Source organism: Orcinus orca, chromosome 10, assembly GCF_937001465.1.
Source record: "Orcinus orca chromosome 10, mOrcOrc1.1, whole genome shotgun sequence".
Classification (NCBI taxonomy): Eukaryota; Metazoa; Chordata; class Mammalia; order Artiodactyla; family Delphinidae; genus Orcinus; species Orcinus orca.
In genome coordinates this window covers 13065682-13089075 of record NC_064568.1, presented here as the reverse complement: position 1 = coordinate 13089075, position 23394 = coordinate 13065682, and the positions used below count along the sequence as shown (strand labels likewise).

The 23394-nt window shown below is 39.6% G+C and overlaps 1 protein-coding gene across 5 annotated transcripts in view; it reads left to right on the top strand.

Moving 5' to 3' along the window:
* The window catches only part of CNTN4 (contactin 4), a 966359-nt gene that overhangs the window by 819776 nt on the left and 123189 nt on the right, over positions 1-23394 (top strand). The window lies entirely within an intron of this gene.

Genomic DNA, 23394 nt, shown 5'->3' with positions numbered 1-23394 from the left:
CTCTTGTTAGTCTCTCCTTTTTTGGAGCTAAATGTCTCTAATTCCAAAACTCATTCTCAAATAGGATGGTTTTGATCATTTTAATCATGTCTTTGTGAAACAGAGTTCCAAAAAGAAACTTGTTTTGAAAAGTTTTTTTTTTTTTTTTTTTTCTGATATCTAAACTCGTCACCCGTGTTTCCTATTGTAAGGGAATTACGTTTAGAAGCCATGTTGTTTATACAGTGTAATTACAGGGGTTGTTGGGGTTTTCGGTCACATTGTGACAGATGGCAGGTATCTCTTAAGACCTTTTCTTGGCCATCACCTCCATAAAATATATCCCCCACCCCTTTCCGTAATCTACTCAATCTGTTGGAAAATGATAATTGCACATGAGTCCATGTCCCACATCAGATCACATATACCAGCTCTATACATAACGATTTTCATGGATGCTAAAGGTCAAGTACTCAAAGATGCAATTGGGGAAGGCTGTAAAAATGTGTATGTATCAACTTTATACCTGTACACCTTTGGATTTGCATATGCAAAGTAGATCATTGCACTGATGATATCGTCCTTATTAATGATTTTTGCCAACAAACCTGATATGGTTTATAGATGGTGTATTCACATATATTAAATCTGTAATATACATCTCTCTCTGATTTCTGTCACATCAAGAAAGCAGTATCGTTTACAAATTATTGGCATGGCATTTAAATCTGGAGCCAAAGTTGGAACTTGAGAGCACAGTTTCTTATTTTATGTACCACATGTATTGCTTAGATTAAGGCTGAATTTTTAAAGTTTTACTATAACCATGATATGAAGAAAACAATTTTTTTAATAATATGAATAAGAGACAGACATGTCAAAAACCGTGAATGAATGAAGCTCGAGCAACATGGTAGATCAAAATCCAGGAGAGGCAAATAAGCTTTGCCACTGTCACAAGCAGCCTGCAGTGTTTTAAAACGAAAGGAAATTTCCCATCCACACTGCACGTGCACCAGGGGTCTGCTGGGGGCTTTGCTGCCTTCTAAAGTATAGGCTGGTAGAATAGCACTCTCTGGAACATTCGAATTGCAGAAGGAAAAGAGGGTGGCTAAACATGCATGGGCTCTTAAAGCTTCTGCCCAGAAGTGAAACACTTCTTTTTCACTCATGTTTCAATGGCCAAAACAAGTCACATGGCTCTGCCCAAATTCAACCCAGCAGGGAAATATAGTCTTACTATGTGCCTAGAAGAAAAGGGACAGCCTAACATTTTGAACAGTATTAATGATTGTTTACCACTGCTATAACTTAATCATTGCTATAAGTTGATTAAATCAACTATGGGAAAATGATATATCAATATCAAGAATTATTATTATTATTATTTTATTTTTTTTTTTTTGCGGTGCGCGGGCCTCTCACTGCTGTGGCCTCTCCCGTTGCGGAGCACAGGCTCCGGATGTGCAGGCTCAGCGGCCACGGCTCATGGGCCCAGCCGCTCCGCGGCATGTGGGATCTTCCTGGACCAGGGCACGAACCCGTATCCCCTGCATCGGCAGGCGGACTCTCAACCACTGCGCCACCAGGGAAGCCCAAGAATTATTTTTAATAAGTGAATTTAATTGACTGTTTCTACCACTTAGCTTACCACAAAGCTTATCTCTCTCCAATTTTTGTTTTTTCTCTGACTTGATTAATGGGGTTCAAATATTGCTTCAACATTTATGTGGCACTAAAGGTATCTTTAAAGCGAGGGAACTCCCCATCATTACTCAAGTCTTAGTATTTATCACTTCCACCTCCAGTGTCACCAGGCATGACCCAAACTATCAGTATTAGCACTTTTTCTCTCCATGGGTGCTGTGTTCTCACAGTTTTATTTCTCCCTGCTACCCCGCTCAAAATGTATTAAACGGGTAGGTTGATTTCCCTAATGTAAATGAATCCAAAAGCTGGCCAGGTGTAACTTAAAGGGGAATGGTGGGGACTTCAGTGTGTGCCCCGTCCAAGGGAGACACCTGCCACTCAATTCTAGCATATTTTTGCCACCAAATGGACATGCAGGTCCGTTGCCTCCCCACCATCTCATTTTTCAAGGGAAACTAGAAATAAGGAATTTAATTTGAAGTATCTTAATTTTTAATCATCAGCACCTTTTTAAAATTTTAATGTTAGTACAATATGGTCCACACATCCATGGACCAAGTTTACTCCATGGGCTGCTGGTTTTTAAGTTACGAGAAAGACATAATCTCAGCTGAACATCCTGTAATTTCTGAAAAGTGTAAAAAATAAGAAAGATATTACCATTATTTTCTCATTGGCAGAGAAGAAATTCCACCATTTTCCTCTATTTTTTTCTGATAGAGGAGAATCATAATTAAGTGGATAAGTGAACAAAACCAATCATATGCAGAATTCAGAAGTGAAAAATTTTAGAATTCCTATTTTAGGAAAGGATTGACATTGTTAGAACAACACAAAAGGAAAAATTCTTTGACTGTGTCCAGTGTTGAGTAATACTTTCTAATATACTGACTTGTTAGCCCTAATTCTTTTTTTTTTTTACATCTTTATTGGAGTATAATTGCTTTACAATGGTGTGTTAGTTTCTGCTTTATAACAAAGTGATTCAGTTATACATATATATATGTTCCCATATCTCTTCCCTCTTGCATCTCCCTCACTCCCACCCTCCCTATCCCACCCCTCTAGGTGGTCAGAAAGCACCAGTTGATCTCCCTGTGCTATGCGGCTGCTTCCCACTAGCTATCTATTTTACATTTGGTAGTATATATATGTCCATGCCACTCTCTCGCTTTGTCACAGCTTACCCTTCCCCCTCCCCATATCCTCAAGCCCATGCTCTAGTAGGTCTGTGTCTTTATTCCTGTCTTACCCCTAGGTTCTTCATGACATTTTTTTCTCTTAAATTCCATATATATGTGTTAGCATACAGTATTTGTCTTTCTCTTTCTGACTAACTTCACTCTGTATGACAGACTCTAGGTCCATCCACCTCATTACAAATAGCTCCATTTCATTTCTTTTTATGGCTGAGTAATATTCCATTGTATATATGTGCCACATCTTCTTTATTGATTCATCTGATGATGGATACTTAGGTTGTTTCCATCTCCTGGCTATTGTAAATAGAGCTGCAATGAACATTTTGGTACATGAGTCTTTTTGAATTATGGTTTTCTCAGAGTATATGCCCAGTAGTGGGATTGCTGGGTCATATGGTAGTTCTATTTGTAGTTTTATAAGGAACTTCCATACTGTTCTCCATAGTGGCTGTACCAATTCACATTCCCACCAGCAGTGCAAGAGTGTTCCCTTTCCTCCACACCCTCTCCAGCATTTATTGTTTCTAGATTTTTTGAAGATGGCCATTCTGACTGGTATGAGATGATAGCTCATTGTATTTTTGATTTGCATTTCTCTAATGATTCATGATGTTGAGCATTCTTTCATGTGTTTGTTGGCAGTCTGTATATCTTCTTTGGAGAAATGTCTATTTAGATCTTCTGCCCATTTTTGGATTGGGTTGTTTGTTTTTTTGTTATTGAGCTGCATGACCTGCTTATAAATTTTGGAGATTAATCCTTTGTCAGTTGCTTCATTTGCAAATATTTTCTCCCATTCTGAGGGTTGTCTTTTGGTCTTGTTTATGGTTTCCTTTGCTGTGCAAAAGCTTTGAAGCTTCATTAGGTCCCATTTGTTTATTTTTGTTTTTATTTCCATTTCTCTAGGAGGTCGGTCAAAAAGGATCTTGCTGTGATTTAAGTCATAGAGTGTTCTGCCTATGTTTTCCTCTAAGAGTTTGATGGTTTCTGGCCTTACATATAGGTCTTTAATCCATTTTGAGCTTATTTTTGTGTATGGTGTTAGGGAGTGATCTAATCTCATACCTTTACATGTACCTGTTCAGTTTTCCCAGCACCACTTATTGAAGAGGCTGTCCTTTCTCCACTGTACATTCCTGCCTCCTTTATCAAACGTAAGGTGACCATATGTGCGTGGGTTTATCTGTTCCATTGATCTATCTTTCTGTTTTTGTGGCAGTACCTTACTGTCTTGATTACTGTAGCTTTGTAGTATAGTCTGAAGTCAGGGAGCCTTATTCCTCCAGCTCCGTTTTTTGTTCTCAAAATTGTTTTGGCTATTCGGGGTCTTTTGTGTTTCCATACAAATTGTGAAATTTTTTGTTTTAGTCCTGTGAAAAATGCCAGTGGTAGTTTGATAAGGATTGCATAGAATCTATAGATTGCTTTGGGTAGTAGAGTCATTTTCACAATGTTGATTCTTCCAATCCAAGAACATGGTATATATCTCTCCATCTATTTGCATCATCTTTAATTTCTTTCATCAGTGTCTTATAATTTTCTGGATACAGGTCTTTTGTCTTCTTAGGTAGGTTTATTCCTAGATATTTTATTCTTTTTGTTGTAGTGGTAAATGGGAAGGTTTTCTTGATTTCACTTTCAGATTTTTCATCATTAGTGTATAGGAATGCCAGAGATTTCTGTGCATTAATTTTGTATCCTGCTACTTTACCAAATTCATTGATTAGCTCTAGCAGTTTTCTGGTAGCATCTTTAGGATTCTCTATGTATAGTATCATGTCATTTGCAAACAGTGACAGCTTTACTTCTTCTTTTCCGATTTGGATTCCTTTTGTTTCCTTTTCTTCTCTGATTGCTGTGGCTAAAAATTCCAAAACTATGTTGAGTAAGAGTGGTGAGAGTGGGCAGCCTTGTCTTGTTCCTGATCTTAGAGGAAATGCTTTCAGTTTTACACCATTGAGGATGATGTTGGCTGTGGGTTTGTCATATATGGCCTTTATTATGTTGAGGAAAGTTCCCTCTATGCCTACTTTCTGCAGGGTTTTTATCATAAATGGGTGTTGAATTTTGTCGAAAGCTTTCTCTGCATCTATTGAGATGGCCATATGGTTTTTCTCCTTCAGTTTGTTAATATGGTGTATCACATTGATTGATTTGCGTATATTGAAGAATCCTTGCATTCCTGGAATAAACCCCACCTGATCATGGTGTACGATCCTCGTAATGTGCTGTTGGATTCTGTTTGCTAGTATTTTGTTGAGGATTTTTGCATCTATGTTCATCAGTGATATTGGCCTGTAGTTTTCTTTCTTTGTGACATCCGTGTCTGGTTTTGGTATCAGGGTGATGGTGACCTCGAAGAATGAGTTTGGGAATGTTCCTCCCTCTGCTATATTTTGAAAGAGTTTGAGAAGGATAGGTGTTAGCTCTTCTCTAAATGTTTGATAGAATTTGCCTGTGAAGCCATCTGGTCCTGGGCTTTTGTTTGTTGGAAGATTTTTAATCACAGTTTAAATTTCAGTGCTTGTGATTGGTCTGTTCATATTTTCTATTTCTTGCTGATTCAGTCTTGGTAGGTTGTGCATTTCTAAGAATTTGTCCATTTCTTCCAGGTTGTCCATTTTATTGGCATAGAGTTGCTTGTAGTAATCTCTCATGAACTTTTGTATTTCTGCAGTGTCAGTTGTTACTTCTCCTTTTTCATTTCTAATTCTATTGATTTGAGTCTTCTCCCGTTTTTTCCTTGACGAGTCTGGCTAATGGTTTATCAATTTTGTTTATCTTCTCAAGGAACCAGCTTTTAGTTTTATTGATCTTTGCTATCGTTTCCTTCATTTCTTTTTCATTTATTTCTGATCTGATTTTTATGTTTTCTTTCCTTCTGCTAACTTTGGGGTTTCTTTGTTCTTCTTTCTCTAATTGCTTTAGGTGCAAGGTTAGGTTGTTTATTTGAGGTGTTTCCTGTTTCTTAAGGTATGATTCTGTTGCTATAAACTTCCCTCTTAGAACTGCTTTTCCTGCATCCCATAGATTTTGAGTCGTTGTGTCTCCATTGTCATTTGTTTCTAGGTATTTTTTGATTTCCTCTTTGATTTCTTCAGTGATCACTTCGTTATAAAGTAGTGTATTGTTTAGCCTCCATGTGTTTGTATTTTTACAGATCTTTTCCTGTAATTGATATCTAGTCTTATAGCGTTGTGGTCAGAAAAGATACTTGATACAATTTCAATTTTCTTAAATTTACCAAGGCTTGATTTGTGACCCAAGATATGATCTGTCCTGGAGGATGTTCCATGAGCACTTGAGAAAAATGTGTATTCTGTTGTTTTTGGATGGAATATCCTATAAATATCAATTAAGTCCATCTTGTTTAATGTATCATTTAAAGCTTGTGTTCCCTTATTTATTTTCATTTTGGATGATTTGTCCATTGGTGAAAGTGGGGTGTTAAAGGCCCCTATGAATGTGTTACTGTCGATTTCCCATTTTATGGCTGTTAGTATTTGCCTTATGTATTGAGGTGCTCCTATGTTGGGTGCATAAATATTTACAATTGTTATATCTTCTTCTTGGATCGATCCCTTGATCATTATGGAGTGTCCTTCTTTGTCTCTTCTAATAGTCTTTATTTTAAAGTCTATTTTGTCTGATATGAGAATTGCTACTCCAGCTTTCTTTTGGTTTCCATTTGCATGGAATATCTTTTTCCGTCCCCTTACTTTCAGTCTGTATGTGTCTCTAGGTCTGAAGTGGGTCTCTTGTAGACAGCATATATATGGGTCTTGTTTTTGTATCTATTCAGCCAATCTGTGTCTTTTGGTGGGATCATTTAGTCCATTTACATTTAAGGGAATTATCGATATGTATGTTCCTATTCCCATTTTCTTAATTGTTTTGGGTTTGTTATTGTAGGTCTTTTCCTTCTTTTGTGTTTCTTGCCTAGAGAAGTTCCTTTAGCATTTGTTGTAAAGCTGATTTAGTGGTGCTGAACTCTCTCAGCTTTTGCTTGTCTGTAAAGATTTTAATTTCTCCATCAAATCTGAATGAGATCCTTGCTGGGTAGAGTAATCTTGGTTGCAGGTTTTTCTCCTTCAACACTTCCAATATGTCTTGCCAGTCCCTTCTGGCTTGCAGAGTTTCTGCTGAAAGATCAGCTGTTAACCTTATGGGGATTCCCTTGTGTGTTATTTTTCCCTTGCTGCTTTTAATATGTTTTCTTTGTATTTAATTTTTGACAGTTTGATTAATATGTGTCTTGGCGTATTTCTCCTTGGATTTATCCTGTATGGGACTCTCTGTGCTTCCTAGACTTGATTAACTATTTCCTTTCCCATATTAGGGAAGTTTTCAACTGTAATCTCTTCAAATATTTTCTCAGCCCCTTTCTTTTTCTCTTCTTCTTCTGGAACCCCTATAATTCGAATGTTAGTGCGTTTAATGTTGTCCCAGAGGTCTCTGAGACTGTCCTCAGTTCTTTTCATTCTTTTTTCCTTATTCTGCTCTGCAGTAGTTATTTCCACTATTTTATCTTCCAGGTCACTTATCCGTTCTTCTGCCTCAGTTATTCTGCTATTGATCCCATCTAGAATATTTTTAATTTCATTTATTGTGTTGTTTATCGTTGTTTGTTTCATCTTTAGTTCTTCTAGGTCCTTGTTAAATGTTTCTTTCATTTTGTCTATTCTATTTCCAAGATTTTGGATCATCTTTACTATCATTATTCTGAATTCTTTTTCGGGTAGACTACCTATTTCCTCTTCATTTGTTAGGTGTGGTGGGTTTTTATCTTGCTCCTTCATCTGCTGTGTATTTTCCTGTCTTCTCATTTTGCTTATCTTACTGTGTTTGGCGTCTCCTTTTTGCATGCTGCAGGTTCTTAGTTCCCGTTGTTTTTGGTGTCTGTCCCCAGTGGCTAAAGTTGGTTCAGTGGGTTGTGTAGGCTTCCTGTTGGAGGGGACTAGTGCCTGTGTTCTGGTGGATGAGGTTGGATCTTGTCTTTCTGGTGGGCAGGTCAACGTCTGGTGGTGTGTTTTGGGGTGTCTGTGAACTTATTATGATTTTAGGCAGCCTCTCTACTAATGGGTGGGGTTTTGTTCCTGTCTTGCTAGTTGTTTGCCATAGGGTGTCCAGCACTGTAGCTTGCTGGTCGTTGAGTGAAGCTGGGTGCTGCTGTTGAGATGGAGATCTCTGGGAGATTTTTGCCATTTGATACTATGTGGAGCTGGGAGGTCTCTAGTGGACCAGTGTCCTGAAGTTGTCTCTCCCACCTCAGAGGCACAGCACTGACTCCTGGCTGCAGCTCCAAGAGCCTTTTATCCACACGGCTCTTTTTCATATTCTTTTCCGTTATGGTTTATCACAGGATATTGAATATAGTTCCCTGTGCTATATAGTAGGACCTTGCTGTTTATCTATCCTGTATGTAATAGATTGCATCTTCTAATCCCAAACTCCCAATCCATACTTCCCCCACTCTCCCCTCCCCCTTGACAACCACAAGTCTGTTCTCTATGTCTGTGAGTCTGTTTTTGTTTCATAGATATGTTGATTTGTATTATATTTTTAGATTTCACATATAAGTGATATCATATGGTATTTGTCTTTCTCTTTCTGACTTACTTCACTTAGTATAATAATCTCTAGGTCCATCCTTGTTGCTGCAAATGGCATTATTTCATTCTTTTTTTATGGCTGATTAGTATTCCATTGTATATATGTACCATGTCTTCTTTATCCATTCATCTGTCAACGGACATTTAGGTTGTTTCCATGTCTTGGCTATTTATTATAAATAGTGCTGCTATGAACATAGCGGGTGCATGTATCTTTTCGAATTATAGTTTTGTCTGGGTGTATGCCCAGGAGTGGGATTGCTGGATCATATAGCAACTCTATTTTTTGTTTTTTTCTGTTTGTTTTTGGTTTTTTTGCGCTACGCGGGCCTCTCACTGTTGTGGCCTCTCCCGTTGCAGAGCACAGGCTCCGTACGCACAGGCTCAGCGGCCATGGCTCACGGGCCCAGCTGCTCCGTGTCATGTGGGATCTTCCCACACCCGGGCACGAACCCTTTTCCCTTGCATCGGCAGGCGGACTCTCAACCGCTGCGCCACCAAGGAAGCCCTATTTTTGGTTTTTTGAGGAACTTCCCTAATGTTTTTCGTAGTGGCTGCACCAATTTACATTCCCAACAGTGCAAGAGGGTTCCCTTTTCTCCACACTCTCTCCAACATTTGTTACTTGTAGACTTTTTAGTGATGGCCTTTAATATTTGAATAAAAGATTATTCATCTCGATTACAAAATATCAATATCAACCAAGTTTCGGTGGAACAAAATTTGTGATCAAGCACCACTTTTTATTAATGTTCTCCCTAGAGCTTATGTTTTGACTTTGCCAAATGCTACTTAAGTGGTTTTTAATTTCAAATTTAAGTAATCAACTGCCTACAAATTAGTTTACAATAAAAGTATAAGAAGCAACATTTTTAAATGTTTACATTTTGATCTTATATGGTGGTATTATAGTTATCTCAGTGGGTATAGATTCAAAAGTACTGATTTAATGTTAACATGTGAGCAATTTTTAAAATACGTTTGTATGTCCTTACTTTGGTTTTTCAAGGCTTTAGAAATTTAAATCAGATTTACACTGGCCTTATCTATATTAAACCAATCATCTAAATGAAAGACTGAATCTTCAGTTTTTATAGCTTTGCTGTTGTGTAGGCAGAATAGCCATAAACATAAATCATTTCTTGTTTTCTTGTATATTTATCCAACAATAGGAGTGTAGGCAATAGCAGACATTTAAAACAGGGATGACTTGTCACAAAGGTGCAAGTACTTTACTTCTCAGGAGAGGCCTCTAGATGCCACCAAGGCAGTGGAATCATTTGGATTAATTGAGCAGTTAAGCCAACTAACTGAATAAAGTTGATAATTTTGTTTACTTTTAGTTTCTAGACAGAAGGCACTTGAGGCAGATGAGGTTGAAGTTGATGTATTACAAACAAAAACATCAAAATATAGAAATAACAGAACCATTAATAAACACCTAGGCTCCTACAATTATAGGGAGCCATTAAACCAACCTGGATGGACTGTTGATTGCAAGTGACAGAAACTCAGCTCTGAGCTGGCTTCAGTACAAAAGGGAATTCATTGGCTCCATGTTTGAGAAGACCAGGGATGGGCTGTGACTTGAGGTGTGACCGGGTTCAGGTGCTTACACGGTGACATCAGGACTGGATGGCTCTCTTCATCTCTCACCAGTGCCTTGCTCTTTGTTGGCTCCATTTTCTGATGGGTTGTCCTCTCCTGGCGGTAGGATGCCTGCCAGTAGCACCATGCTTGCCCTCTCTTCTAACAGTCCCAGAATAGGTGTTCGTGAAATTGAATAAACCTGCCTTGGTCAGTGATCTTCCCTGAACCAGTAACATTCAAGGGGGTGTGATGCACTGATTAGAAGCACATGATCGTGTGCTTATCCTAATCTAAGCTACGAGGCCCTTGGAGAAGCGCCACCTCAGACCTCATGGACTGAGAATGGGACAGGGGTTTCTCCAAAGAAATATAGGGTCCTACAACCAGAAAAAGAATAAATGGATACTAGACAGGCAGTAATGTCAAATTCCTACTCTAGTCATGGAGCCTAGCCTCCATTCCAGGACAGGGATCCCCACAATGGCTGGACCCTCACCTTCCCTGGTTACATCTGAGATGGAGACCTAACTAATTGTTAGATTATTTCTTTATAACCAATAGCCTTGTAATTTCCACTCTGAAGTTATACTAAACAATCTAATTCTTTTCCATCACCCCTCTTCCCCTTATATTCTAACAAGCTATTCTCAAGTCCTCTTTCAATTCTTTTCCAAGCCCAAATGTCCCTGATCATCTTCATATGACATTATTTGGCATCCTCTCACTGTCTTAAGCATTTCTTTCAATGTCTTTCTGAAAGCCAGAATTAAATCTGCCGTTCGGAATTAAAACAGTATTAATAAGGGAATAAATATCTTTCTTTATCTCTGCAGCAAACAATGACAATTGCTGTTTTATTATGTCCCTAAAGAGGAAAAATTATCTTCAGTGAGCTTAGATTAGTAAGGCAGGTGAGTGTACATCATAGAAAGACCACTCCCTCCCAGTGATAATTTTTAAAAATTAACTTAGTGCTTAAAGGGGTAAATCTAGCTGTCTGGAAAATTCACTTAGAGAAAATATTTTATTTCTCACTGAAGCTGAAGAAATGAGTGAAATGTTACTCTAATTAACAATGTGTGAATAATGATTTCTTATTCTTACTCATCCTTGAGAATTTCTCTGCTTCCTTTTAGACATTAGGCTAATACATTGTATCAAGCTAATGTATAATAACTAAGTAGAGATATGCTGCTGAATGTTTTTGAAAAGAATCTGAAACTTACAGCCTGCATGTCACAGGCATGGTTTCAGAACAGCAGCAGGGCTATTTTGTCAAACTAGCCAACACAAATTTTGATCAACGAACGAAATATTCATTGGATGCTTGCCACATGCTAAGCCCTTTGCTTGGCACTGAGGACAGAGAGAAAGCGGAGACATAAACCCAGCCCTCAAGATGCTCTTAGAGGACTTCCCTGCTGGCACAGTGGTTAAGAAGCAACTTGGCAATGCAGGGGACACAGTTTCGAGCCCTAGTCTGGGAAGATCCTACATGCCACGGAGCAACTAACCCTGTGCGCCACAACTACTGAGCCTGCCCTCTAGAGCCCCCAAGCCACAACTACTGAGCTTGCATGCCACAATGACTGAAACCCACGCGCCTAGAGCCCATGCTCTGCAACAAGAGAAGCCACCGCAATGAGAAGCCTGCGCACCGCAACGAAGAGTAGCCCCACTCGTCACAACTAGAGAAAGCCCGCGTGCAGCAACAGAGACCCAACACAGCCAGAAATAAATAAATAAATTTATTTTTAAAAAAGATGCTCTTAGAACAGTGCAGGGGGCCCAGTAGCAAAATAGCAATATGTTTTTCAATAATCCTAGGGCGTATGTTATAAAGGTGATATATTAAGATGGAGCATTGGAAAAGGTAGGTCAACAATAGATTGTGGAAGCCTTGAATTTTATGTTTGTAGAGTTTAGACTTGAACTCTGGGAGAGAATTGAAGGATTTCATGCAAGGGAGTGCAGAGTCATACACGTGCTGCAGAAAGGTTGCTCTGCCTGTGACATGGAGAAAGAATCAGAGTAGAGCAAGATTTGGCAGGTACAGAGACCAGTTGCAGACAGTAGGCTGGGACAGAAATCAAAAGGACTTCAATGATGTCAGTCTTCTGAGAGTATAGGAGAGAAGACAGATAGATGAGCTATTAAAGAGTAGAATTTAAATTTAAGCAGAAAGATTTTTGAAAGAAGGAAGCAAAAAAGAAAATGACTCCTAGGATTCTAACTTGAGCAGCTGGTAGATGGCAGTGCCATTTACCACAATACAGAGTCCAGAAAAAACAAGTTTGAGAGGGGAAAATAAAGACATTAGTATTAACATGTTAAATCTGAGGTGCCTGTAAGTGGTGATGTCACATTCAGATTGGAATTCCCATTCAGTGCCACCTTCTCAGCAAAGCCTTTTCCCAACTAACCTATTTCAAATTGTAAAAACCGCCCCATCCTCTTTCCATGCTTTATATTTTCCATAGTTCTTATCACCATATAACATGCTGCATATTTGCTTTTTTGTTTTATTATCTGTTTTCTCCACCCTCCATTTAATCATAATGTAAATTCCATGAAAACAGAGACGTGTGTATGTGTGTGTGTTTGTGTGTGTGTGTGTGTGTGGCTTAAACAATATAAATTTAATATTATACAGCCTTGGAGGCCATAAGTCTGAAATGGTTCCTCCTGAGCTAAAGTCACGTGTTCCTCCTGGAGGTTCTAGGGGAGACTCGGTGTCTGGCTTTCCAGAGGTCACCTGCATTCCTTGGCGCATGGCGTAGAGCTAACAAAGTCAAGTGCAGTCCAGTTGAGTTCTCACAACACAGCACTTCAACCTCCTCTTCTGCCTCCCTCTTCTACTTTGAAGGACCATCACGGTTACATGGAGCCCTTTGTATTTTGTCCAATTCTGTAACGGTAGCATCTAGGACAATGCCTGGTACAGAGTAAGTTTTCAGTGAATGAATGTCTAACAGGAACTATGGGTCTGAGTTCAGGAGGGTAAAGACAGAGACCTAGATGTCACCAGTAGATAATAAGCCATGGAGTGGAGAAGTGAATCCAGAGAGAGTTTTGTAGAATGAGAACACCTGTGAATCGAAGGAACCTTGAGGAACGGCCACATGCAAAGAATGGGTGGAAGCAGAGCCCACTGGGAGGACTGGAGTGGGAATTCAGAGACGTGGGGGAACAAGCAGGAGAGCGTAGTAAACAGAAACTAAGGGAGCAGAAAGTTTCAAGAAGGAGCAAGCGCTTGGTGCTTCCAGGCGGTCCGACAAAATAATGGCTCAAAGATGAGTGCTGGACCTAGGAACCTTAACATCACCTTGGGCGAGCACATTGAGGCCACAGTGGACACATTCTGAAGACAATAAAATGGTATAATTATCCATATTCTTAGGCATTCCTTCCCAGACTGAAATATATGTTTATGTTTGCCTGACCCCCCACGGTATAATCAGAGCAAGTCTAACATCCTGTGAGACTCTTCAACCCAAATAGGAATAAAATGCATGTGTCTTGTCTAGAGACATTGAAGTCTTCATCCAAGGTGAAATTAGATCATGGCTCTAATTTGCCTCTCTTCCCAAAGGCCTTTGGAAGAGTTGAAATGCATGTAAAACGTGGGGGAAAATCCCAGTACAGGGCAGCAAAACTCCATGTTGTCTATAAGGTATGAAACTCTGGTCTGAAGACACTGGCAGTCTGGGAGGCAGAGCAAATGTGATGGCAGGTATTTGCCCAGAAGGCTGATGCAATCCTTGCATGGAAGGGAAAGTTTATTGCTTCAGGCGTTCTGTTTCCCTTCTGGAGGCAGTGTGTCTATATATGTGCTCTTAATGAGAAACCTGCCCTCAGGATATCTCTTACAGGGGCTGCAGAGGCATACAGCTCTGTTATTAGGAATTCTGCCCTGGGGAACAATTATGTTATTGCAGTAATTAGAGGCACTTCATCTCCGTAATAATGGAAATCCTGTCTTGGAGGCAAAACATCATCAAAGCAACTTGAGCATCATTGCTCTAGGTAGAATCTGTTGCCCTGCTTATTGGCAGTACTATATCATTTAAATTTTGCATGTGTAGTCATGGAAATAGGCAGAGCTTATCCTGCTCTCCAGTTCAGAACTGGAACTTTCCCCCATTCCTTCCGTCTGACTCTCCTAGAGCCATGCATAAAATAGTTATGGCTTTGAGTTCCCCTGAAGAGCAGTTGCAGAAGAGTTTAGAGACATTTGTTTTTAAATGTCTGTAATGGTACACAGACCCTGTCCTGTGGAGACTCCATGAATTTAACTCTCAGCCACCAGCCTTTCCTACCTCAGTATAGTTATGTCATATTGTTTTATGGCCAGGATTTAAAGTGATCTCCAAATTCACGCAGGGACTACCTGCCACCTGTTCTATTCATATGCTCACAGTATTGGTTATCTCTCAGGATATGCTGGCAAGAGAACTGAATTTTCATGTGGAAGTATTTTCAAAAAGGTCCCCAATCTAAAGGCAACACCTGATAAAATCCTTCTAGCTGCCTCCCATGTTCATTGTTTCTCTGTCAGTCAGTCCTCTGCCCCTGTCCTAGTTTCTACCCTTATTATCTCTTGTATAGACTTTGCCACTGTTAAACTAACCTCTTAACTGGTTTATTTGAAACCAGCCCTCACTCAAATCTTCCACGAGATCAAACTTCCCACATCACATCCCTGGTATATTCAATTCAGTAGACATCTGTCACACCCTTCCTCCGTATAAGACACATTTGAGATTATGAACATAATTTAAAACACGGTTCTACAGGTGTCATTTTTTTTTTATTGGAGTATATTTGCTTTACAAGGTTGTGTTAGTTTCTGCTGTACAACAGAGTGAATCAGCTATATGTGTACCTGTATCCCCTCCCTCATGAGCCTCCCTTCCACCCTCCCCATCCCACCCCTCTAGGTCGTCACAGAGCACTGAGCTCTGTGCTATACAGCAGTTTCCTACTAGCTATCTATTTTACACATGGTAGTGTATATATGTCAGTGCTACTCTCTCAAATCGTCCCACCCTCCCCTTCCCCCACTGTGTCCACAAGTTCATTCTCTACGTCTGCATCTCTTTTCCTGCCCTACAAGTAGGTTCATCAGTATCATTTTTCTAGATTCCATGTATATGCACTAATATATGATATTTGTTTTTCTCTTTTTGACTTCACTCTGTATGACAGACTCTAGGTTCATCCACATCAGTACAAATGACTCAATTTTGTTCCTTTTTATGGCTGAGTAATATTCCATTGTATGTATGTGCCACATTTTCTTTATCTGTTCATCTGTCGATGAACATTTAGGTTGCTTCCATGTCCTGGCTATTGTAAATAGTGCTGCAGTGAACATTGGGGTACATAACTCTTTTTGAATTATGGTTTTCTCAGGGTATATGCCCTGTAGTGGGATTGCTGGGTCATATGGTAGTTATATTTGTAGTTTTTTAAGGAACCTACATACTGTTCTCCATAGTGGCTGTATCAATTTACATTCCCACCAACAGTGCAAGAGGATTCCTTTTTCTTCACACCCTCTCCAGCATTTATTGTTTGCAGATTTTTTGATGATGGCCATTCTGACCAGTGTGAGGTGATACCTCATTGTGGTTTTGACTTGCATTTCTCTAATGATTAGTGATGTTGAGCATCTTTTCATGTGTTTGTTGGCAATCTGTTATATCTTCTTTGGAGAAATGTCTATTTAGGTCTTCCACCCATTTTTTGATTGGGTTTTTTGTTTTTTTGATATTGAGCTGGATGAGCTGCTTGTATATTTTGGAGATCAATCCTTTGTCAGTTGCTTCATTTGCAAATGTTTCCTCCCATTCTGAGGGTTGTCTTTTCGTCTTGTTTATGGTTTCCTTTGCTGTGCAAAAGCTTTTATGTTTAATTAGGTCCCATTTATTTATTTTTGTTTTTATTTTCATTACTCTAGGAGGTGGGTCAAAAAAGACCTTGTTGTGGTTTATGTCAAAGAGTGTTCTGCCTATGTTTTCTTCTAAGAGTTTTATAGTGTCTGGCCTTACATTTAGGTCTTTAATCCATTTTGAGTTTACACACAGAAATCTCTTGCATCCCTATACACTAACAAGGAAAAATCAGAAAGAGAAATTTAGGAAACACTCCTATTTACCATTGCAACAAAAAGAATAAAATACCTAGGAATAAGCCTACCTAAGGAGGCAAAAGACCTGGATGCAGAAAACTATAAGACACTGATGAAAGAATCAAAGACGACACAAATAGATGGAGAGATGTACCATGTTCTTGGATTGGAAGAATCCACATTGTGAAAATGACTATACTACCCAAAGCAATCTATAGCTTCAGTGCAATCCCTGTCAAATTACCAATGGCATTTTTCAAAGATCTAGAACAAAAAATATTACAATTTGTATGGAGACACAAAAGACCCTGACTAGCCAAAGCCATCTTGAGAAAGAAAAATGGAGCTGGAGGAATCAGGCTCCCTGTCTCCAGACTATAGTACAAAGGTACAATAATCAAGACAGTATGATACTGGCACAAAAACAGAAATGTAGATCAATAGGAACAGGATAGAAAGCCCAGAGATAAACCCATGCACCTATGGTCACCTTATGTTTGACAAAGGAGGCAAGAATATACAATGGAGAAAAGACAGCCTCTTCAATAAGTGGTGCTGGGAAAACTGGACAGCTACATGTAAAAGAATGAAATTAGAACACTACCTAACACCATACAGGTGTCATTTTGAAAGGGAAAAAATTTCTACAGTGGTTTAAAGGAAAGAGACTTTTCATCTTTTACAGGTATAAATTTTATTTTTTAAAAGTATATAAAATATCATTGTATAGTCTCAACACGCATATACATATTCATATTTTGATATACATGCAGAGAAAAAGCCTGGAAGGAACTCCACCAAAATAGTAACGGTGGTTTGCCTGGGAGTTGGGAGTATGGATTTCTTTCTTTCTCCTTTCTTCCTTCTTTCCATCCTTTCCGTTCTCCTTCCTTCCTTCCTTCTCTTTACAGTTATAAATTTTGCGTTTATGGGTATGATTATTTTATTAATGTTTATTTCCCATAACAGGCTGAAATGACCATGAGCAAAGATGCCATGTGTGTTTGAGCACACGAGTGCCCCCACTCCTGGAACTGTGCCTAGAATACCGTAGATACTTAGGATTTTTGTACGAAATGAATGAACCAACCATCCTGCATCATCTGATTCTTAGAGATCAGTGGAGAAGGTGGTGATGGGATATTTAAGTGAAAGGAGCAGCAGGAATAAAACATATTCAAAAGGAAAGTACAGAGGAATTTTTGAACAGGGGGAGATCAGGCTGAAAAATTTCTCAAAAGCAGACTGAGGAACTGATACTTCACTGGGGAACAGACAGAGTTAGGAAATGATTTGGGCATGGGTCTCCGCACTCCTTTTAAATTGTTTCTCATCCTTGATCAGTTGTGTTCGATGTGTGTATTCAGAAAGCGTCTGCTGGGCCTTCTTGTGCACCCATCTGGGAACTCACTTGACCTTCCTAGGGTCTCTCCATCCCTCAAGCAGAGATCCACAGGTAGTTCCCAAATTCAGGTCTGCAGGCTGGTGCTGAGCTAACTGCATTGGGACCAACAGAGGTGCATTTAAAAATACAGAATCCCACTTTCTGTCCCCAAAGATTCTTTCTAAGGAATTCTGAGATGAGACCAGGAGTCTGAATATGTTTTTAAGTTTCCCAGGTGATTCTAATGCACAGCCAGGTGTGGCACTATATTAGTGGCTTCCCATTAACCTCAGGACAGACAGCCCATCACATGACCAACAAAACCCTAAACTGGTCACGCTCCAGCCACACTGTCCCAACTGCTCTCTCTTAGTCTCCCTGAATCTTACTTCTTGAGCCACATGGACCTCCTGTCATTTCTTCAAATGGCCTTATTCTTCCTGCCACAATGCTTTTCAACAAGCTGTTCTTTTTGCCCCAAACTCTCTTATCCAGTGCTTGACAAACTACAGCCCCACAGCCACATCCAGCCCTCCACCTGTGTTTGCACAGCCCTCATGCTTGAGAATGGTTTTACATTTTCAAACGATAGGAAAAAAATAAAAAGGAAAAGAGCATTTTGTGACACATGAAAATTAGATGAAATTCGAATTTCAGCATCCACAAATAAAGTTTTATTGGACCCAGCCCCATACTCATTCATTAACAAATTGTCTAGGCTGCTTTTGTGCTCCATGGGCGGCAGGGTTGAGTAGTTGCAACAGAAACCACCTAGCTTGCAAAGCCTCAAATATTTACTATCTGGCCCTTTACAGAAAAAGTTTGTGTCCCTCGATCTAACGCATGGCATGTTTCTAGAAATGAGGGGTATTAAAACATCTTCCAGCAACACAACTCTCCCTTTGCCTGGCTTTTTTATTTTGGTTTTATTTTGGTTTGCTGTCTTTTACCTGTTCTTTGTGACTTACGTTTTGATTAAATTGTCACTTTTACTGGGTCCATCAAATGCAAAGTGAAGAGGAAGTAAATTTGGCTGGAGACCTAAATGCTGTCCCTTCTGTCTCTAGAGCAGTGGCTCCCAAATTTTGCTAGAGGGAACTTCTTTTAATGCCCCCAAAGCCTTGAACTCCCTGGAGAAATCAGCAGAGGGGAGCTTGCAAAGTGAAGACCTGAAAGGTGAGAGATGTTGGCGATGGAGAGGGAAGTGTATTTCTGGATCCTCTTCCCCAAATTTCTAGAAAAGCAGTAAAAGAATGAAGCGATGGGAACTCTTCATCCCAGGTTAAGCATCTGTGGTTTACACTGAGTGTTTTGCAGAGGGGTTTTCATTTTCACTTTGATTATAAAAATTATTTTTTAAATGATAAATGGTCTATTTCAGTTGAAGGAGGAGAGAGGAGATAGAAACCCCAAGACTCGCTTCCTAGGGTTTTATAAAATTCAGCTATTATGACAATATATACACACATGAAACAATTTGGAAACCACCAGTGAAGTACAAATTAACATAATATCTTCCAAACAGAAATAGGCGGCAGTGCTTAGGGAACACACAGAGAAGAAACTCTCAGAGTTAGGCAGGGTCTGCCAGAACTGGCTTCCAACTGGAGTTTAAGCAGTTGTGAAAGAAAGTGGTTGACATAGGCAGAGGGGGAAGCGGGGGGTCTCCGTGTGGGAGTTCGTGTATGTGCAAGATGAAGGGACAGATGTGAGCAAGTCAAAAGGGATCCAGCCAAGTGGGAGACTGGGTGTTGATCGAGTTTAGATGGAAGAAATGGAAGAATAATCAGTAGGGAGATGCTTCAGATTTCTTAACAAGAGATGATTAACATTTTGAAATAATGTTGACATATAAAATAATAGTGACAGAAACACTGTGAGTCGTCTTGGCTCTGAAACAGCTCAGAAATCTCTAGTTATTAAGTTGAAATGAGACTTTGATCTCCCTTTATGTCACTAGTACATTCACGAATAAACCTTGTGCCTTGGGAATCCTTGGGGATTCAGGATACTGATTACTTTGGCTCTTTTCCTGTATTTCCTAGTTATCTTGTGGCCATCGCTTTTCTCCCATTTGTGAATAATATTACCTCACTTTTTTCAGTCTTTACTATGCCCTCTGCTAAACACTTTAAATGTGTTTTCTTTTAGTCCTCTGAAAAACTTAATGAGATCAGTCCTATTATTAACCCCATCTTTTAGATAAGGAAATCTAGGCCCAGAGAGGGTTTTCACCCTACCTAAGGTTGCAAAGCTTGGTAGTGTTAGAGCTGGGATTCAAATCCAGGTCACACTTATTCCAGAAGCCATGTCTCTACCAGCTTTGCTTGAAGAAGGAACAAGCATTAGATGCTTCTCTCTACTTAAAGAGAGCATGGAATCTGGTGGTAAGCCAATAAATTATTAGTAAAAATAAAGCTCTGCTTTCATTACCTCCCTTTTGAAACTGGAATATTGCTGATGCCTTTAATATAGATAAATTGGACAGAAGCAGCTTTTACTGTTACTCATTTCATATTTTCAATAATAAATTGGCAGCCTTCAGATCCATGGCTTTCTAGTTTCCTGGGGAAAGAGGCATAATGGTCTGATTTCAGGACTTGGGTTAGAACCATGTAAGCCCCTTGGAGAAGAGGTAAATTAAGTCCTCGAACTACCTCAGCAGTGCCTTTGTTCAGAGAAAATAGCTCTGTATCGTCAAATGGATTTACACGATCATGAAAATATTCAAACCAAAGTGGCATGTAATTCAGAGCAATTACAACTGAAGTGATGTGACTGGATATTAAAACCAGAAAGACAATATTTGTGCCTCCTCAATAGAGACAAGGCAGATAATTTGGGTTCCTCCTAACTTTGTCATCTCTAGCAATAGTATCTGCTAGACCGTGTAGATACTGTATAAATATTGAAGGTCTAGTGTCATGCACTATGTTTGACCCTATATTTCTATAGTGCAGTTTTATCCTCATATTTCAGTCACAGATATGTCAGAGTTAATTAGATCTCTACTAGTAAATATCCATCATGGTGTTTCTAAATCCCTTTTCTAAATGATCTAATTAGAGCAACATTTGGCTCTCTATATAATTACAACATATGGCACCTAGAGGGTACATATAGTAGAATTATAGGTTGCCTGATGAGAAACCCAGGTAGTAGATAAAAGACTCTATTAAACAAAGTTGCTCTGTGCGTGCGCGCGCGCGCGTGTGTGTGTGTTTCAATGCATACAATTCCTCCTCCTCTCCCCAGAATAAGAAATAGGTTGTAATTCAACTGTCCTTCCCACATGAAACATAATTATGTCATAGGAGTTTTACACTTTTAAATAAAACAAATCATTGATACTATTAGCATAAATTATTTAACCCTCCATACCTCTGAAAGTTATCATGTGAAGTAAGTCAGCAATGCTGGAAGCGGCTCTGTATAAGATAAGTTACTTGATGGATGTATTCCTCCCTCCAAGCAAAGTAACCTACCCAAATGGCTGCAAAATATATAGGCCTGAATCCTTTGACCAATAATAAAAAAGGGGTTTTTAATGCCTAGTTATCATCTCTGGAAGTAGACTAACCAGTTTGGTACATGATGAGTTCAGTGTCAGTGTGTTGAATTTGAAAGACTTATCATGAGAAGGTATCCTGGACTCCGCTTGGACGGGCTTGTAAGAGCCAAACGTGCACATCTCTCCTCAGGACCATGTTCAGTGATGTCACCTTGATAGCTTGACACTGACCATAGCGGGAGTATTTACACCATGGAAATTAGCACACATCAGGACATTCTTTTCCATAGAGGGCCAGTTGTTAAACATTTACCAGCACATCATTATTTGCTGGACATAACACAGCTCAGAGTTGGCAGTGCCAGTTTGGAGTTCATGGGAGAGATGAAGACTAGAAACAGAGCTTTCCAGCTCATCTTCTTTGAAGTGATGACGGTGAATAAGTTTAATTGAGAAAAAATGGGAAAACAAAAGAGTTCTGGATAGATTCTTCCAAACTGTCGAGTGCATGAAAGAGAAAAAGAAACCCCAAAACATTCATCAGAAGACTAAGAGGAGAATCAGGAAATTGGGGTGTTGTAAAATCCCAGGTAAGAGAGTATCATAACTGGCAGTTTTTGACACTGTCAGGTATCACTGAGAGGTCGTAAAGAATCAGGACCTCAAACTATATTTGGAGTGGTGTTAATGAAGTGAAAAGTAACTTTGAAATAAACACTTTCAATAAGAGCAAAAGTTTTTTCTGGCCGGATCAGCAACTGGATGCAGTAACTGATTTTTGCAGGTGTCATGTAATGAAAAGAGAAAGATCAGATACACTGGAGGGAAGTGACATGTTTGTGGCAAGGATGTTATTAGGATGGAGGACGTTGGGGCATATTTATAGCCTGAGGGGAATCACACCGAGGTAAAGAAGGAGTTAACAATGTAAGAGAGGGGAGGTATTCTCAAGGAGACAGGAGGTGTCAGACCTGAAATCGATTGTGGGAAAGAAGGATGAACCTGTCTCCTCTGACTGTGGGGAGGAAGGGAGGGTAGGTGAGGGCACAGAGAAATGTGTGAAAGAGGGAGTTGAGGAATTTCATGGAATATGGCCTTGACCATGATCTCCATAAAATGAGAGTCAAGGTCATCTTATGAAAGTGTGGCCATGGGAGGTGCTTGTGTGCTTGTGTGCTTCAGAAAGAAAGATGCCTAGACCGTCATCTATGGTCAATGTGATAGCAATTAGATAAGATTTGGACTGTGCTTTTTATGTTTTCTGTTGCTTCCACACACATTGACTTTCCCATATATTGATTTGCTCTAAAGGGTTTTATTCCAAAAGAGGTGGTTTGTTCCAAAGGGTGCATAAAATTGTTACAGAAAAAATGAAACTGCCTGCTCTTAACACCAAGAAAAATGTTTTTCAGCTGAATTCAATATGTTCTGACTCAGAAAAAACAATGCACTTTAAAATTATTCTTCCCCTTTCTCGTTTACTCAAGGACTCTCACACCTTTAGTCACCCCTGTTCTTTCCTTCGTCATCACACTTTCCTTCCGCTTTCACTTTCTGTTGCATCGTTCTGGTCAGCGTATCTTCATCTTCCTCATCTACCTCCTCCCATGGCTTTAAACTCCATCTGTACTAACAGCTCCCGAATGTACATCTTCAGTCTATGATTGAGCAATTTGGCCTTGACATGCCCCAAAGAGAACTCATTCCAGCCTCCAACCTCCACCCTAAAACCTATTCTTCCTCTGCTTACCCCATCTCCCTCTGGTGGTTCCAGCCAGAAACCTAGAAATCATCTTTGATTTTCCTCTTCCAATGTCCCACATATCCAATGCATTAGTAAATTTTGGTAATTCTTCCAGAGAATATATAGAATCTATCTCCTTTCCATCTGCTTTGTCTGTGCCCTAGTCCAACCACCATCATCTCCTGTTGGATTATTCCGGTAGCCTCCGTCTTAGTCCATTTGAGCTACTATAACAAAAACACTGTAGACTGGGCGGCTTAAACAACAAACACTTATTTCTCACAGTTCTGGAGTCTCTGGGAAGTCCAAGATCAATGTGTCTGCAGATTCAGTGTCTGGTGAGGGCCTGCTTCCTGGTTCATAGATAGTGGTCTTCTCTAACCTCAGAAAGACGGAGGGAGCTCTCTAGAGTCTCTTAATAGGGTGTTATTCCCATTCATGAGGGCTTCGCCTCATGACCTAATCATCTTCCAAAGCCCCACCTGCTAATGCCATCACACTGGGGGTTAGGATTACAACATATGAATTTCAAGGGGACACAAACAGTCAGTCCATGACATCCCCTAACCAGTTGCCCTGTACTGTACTC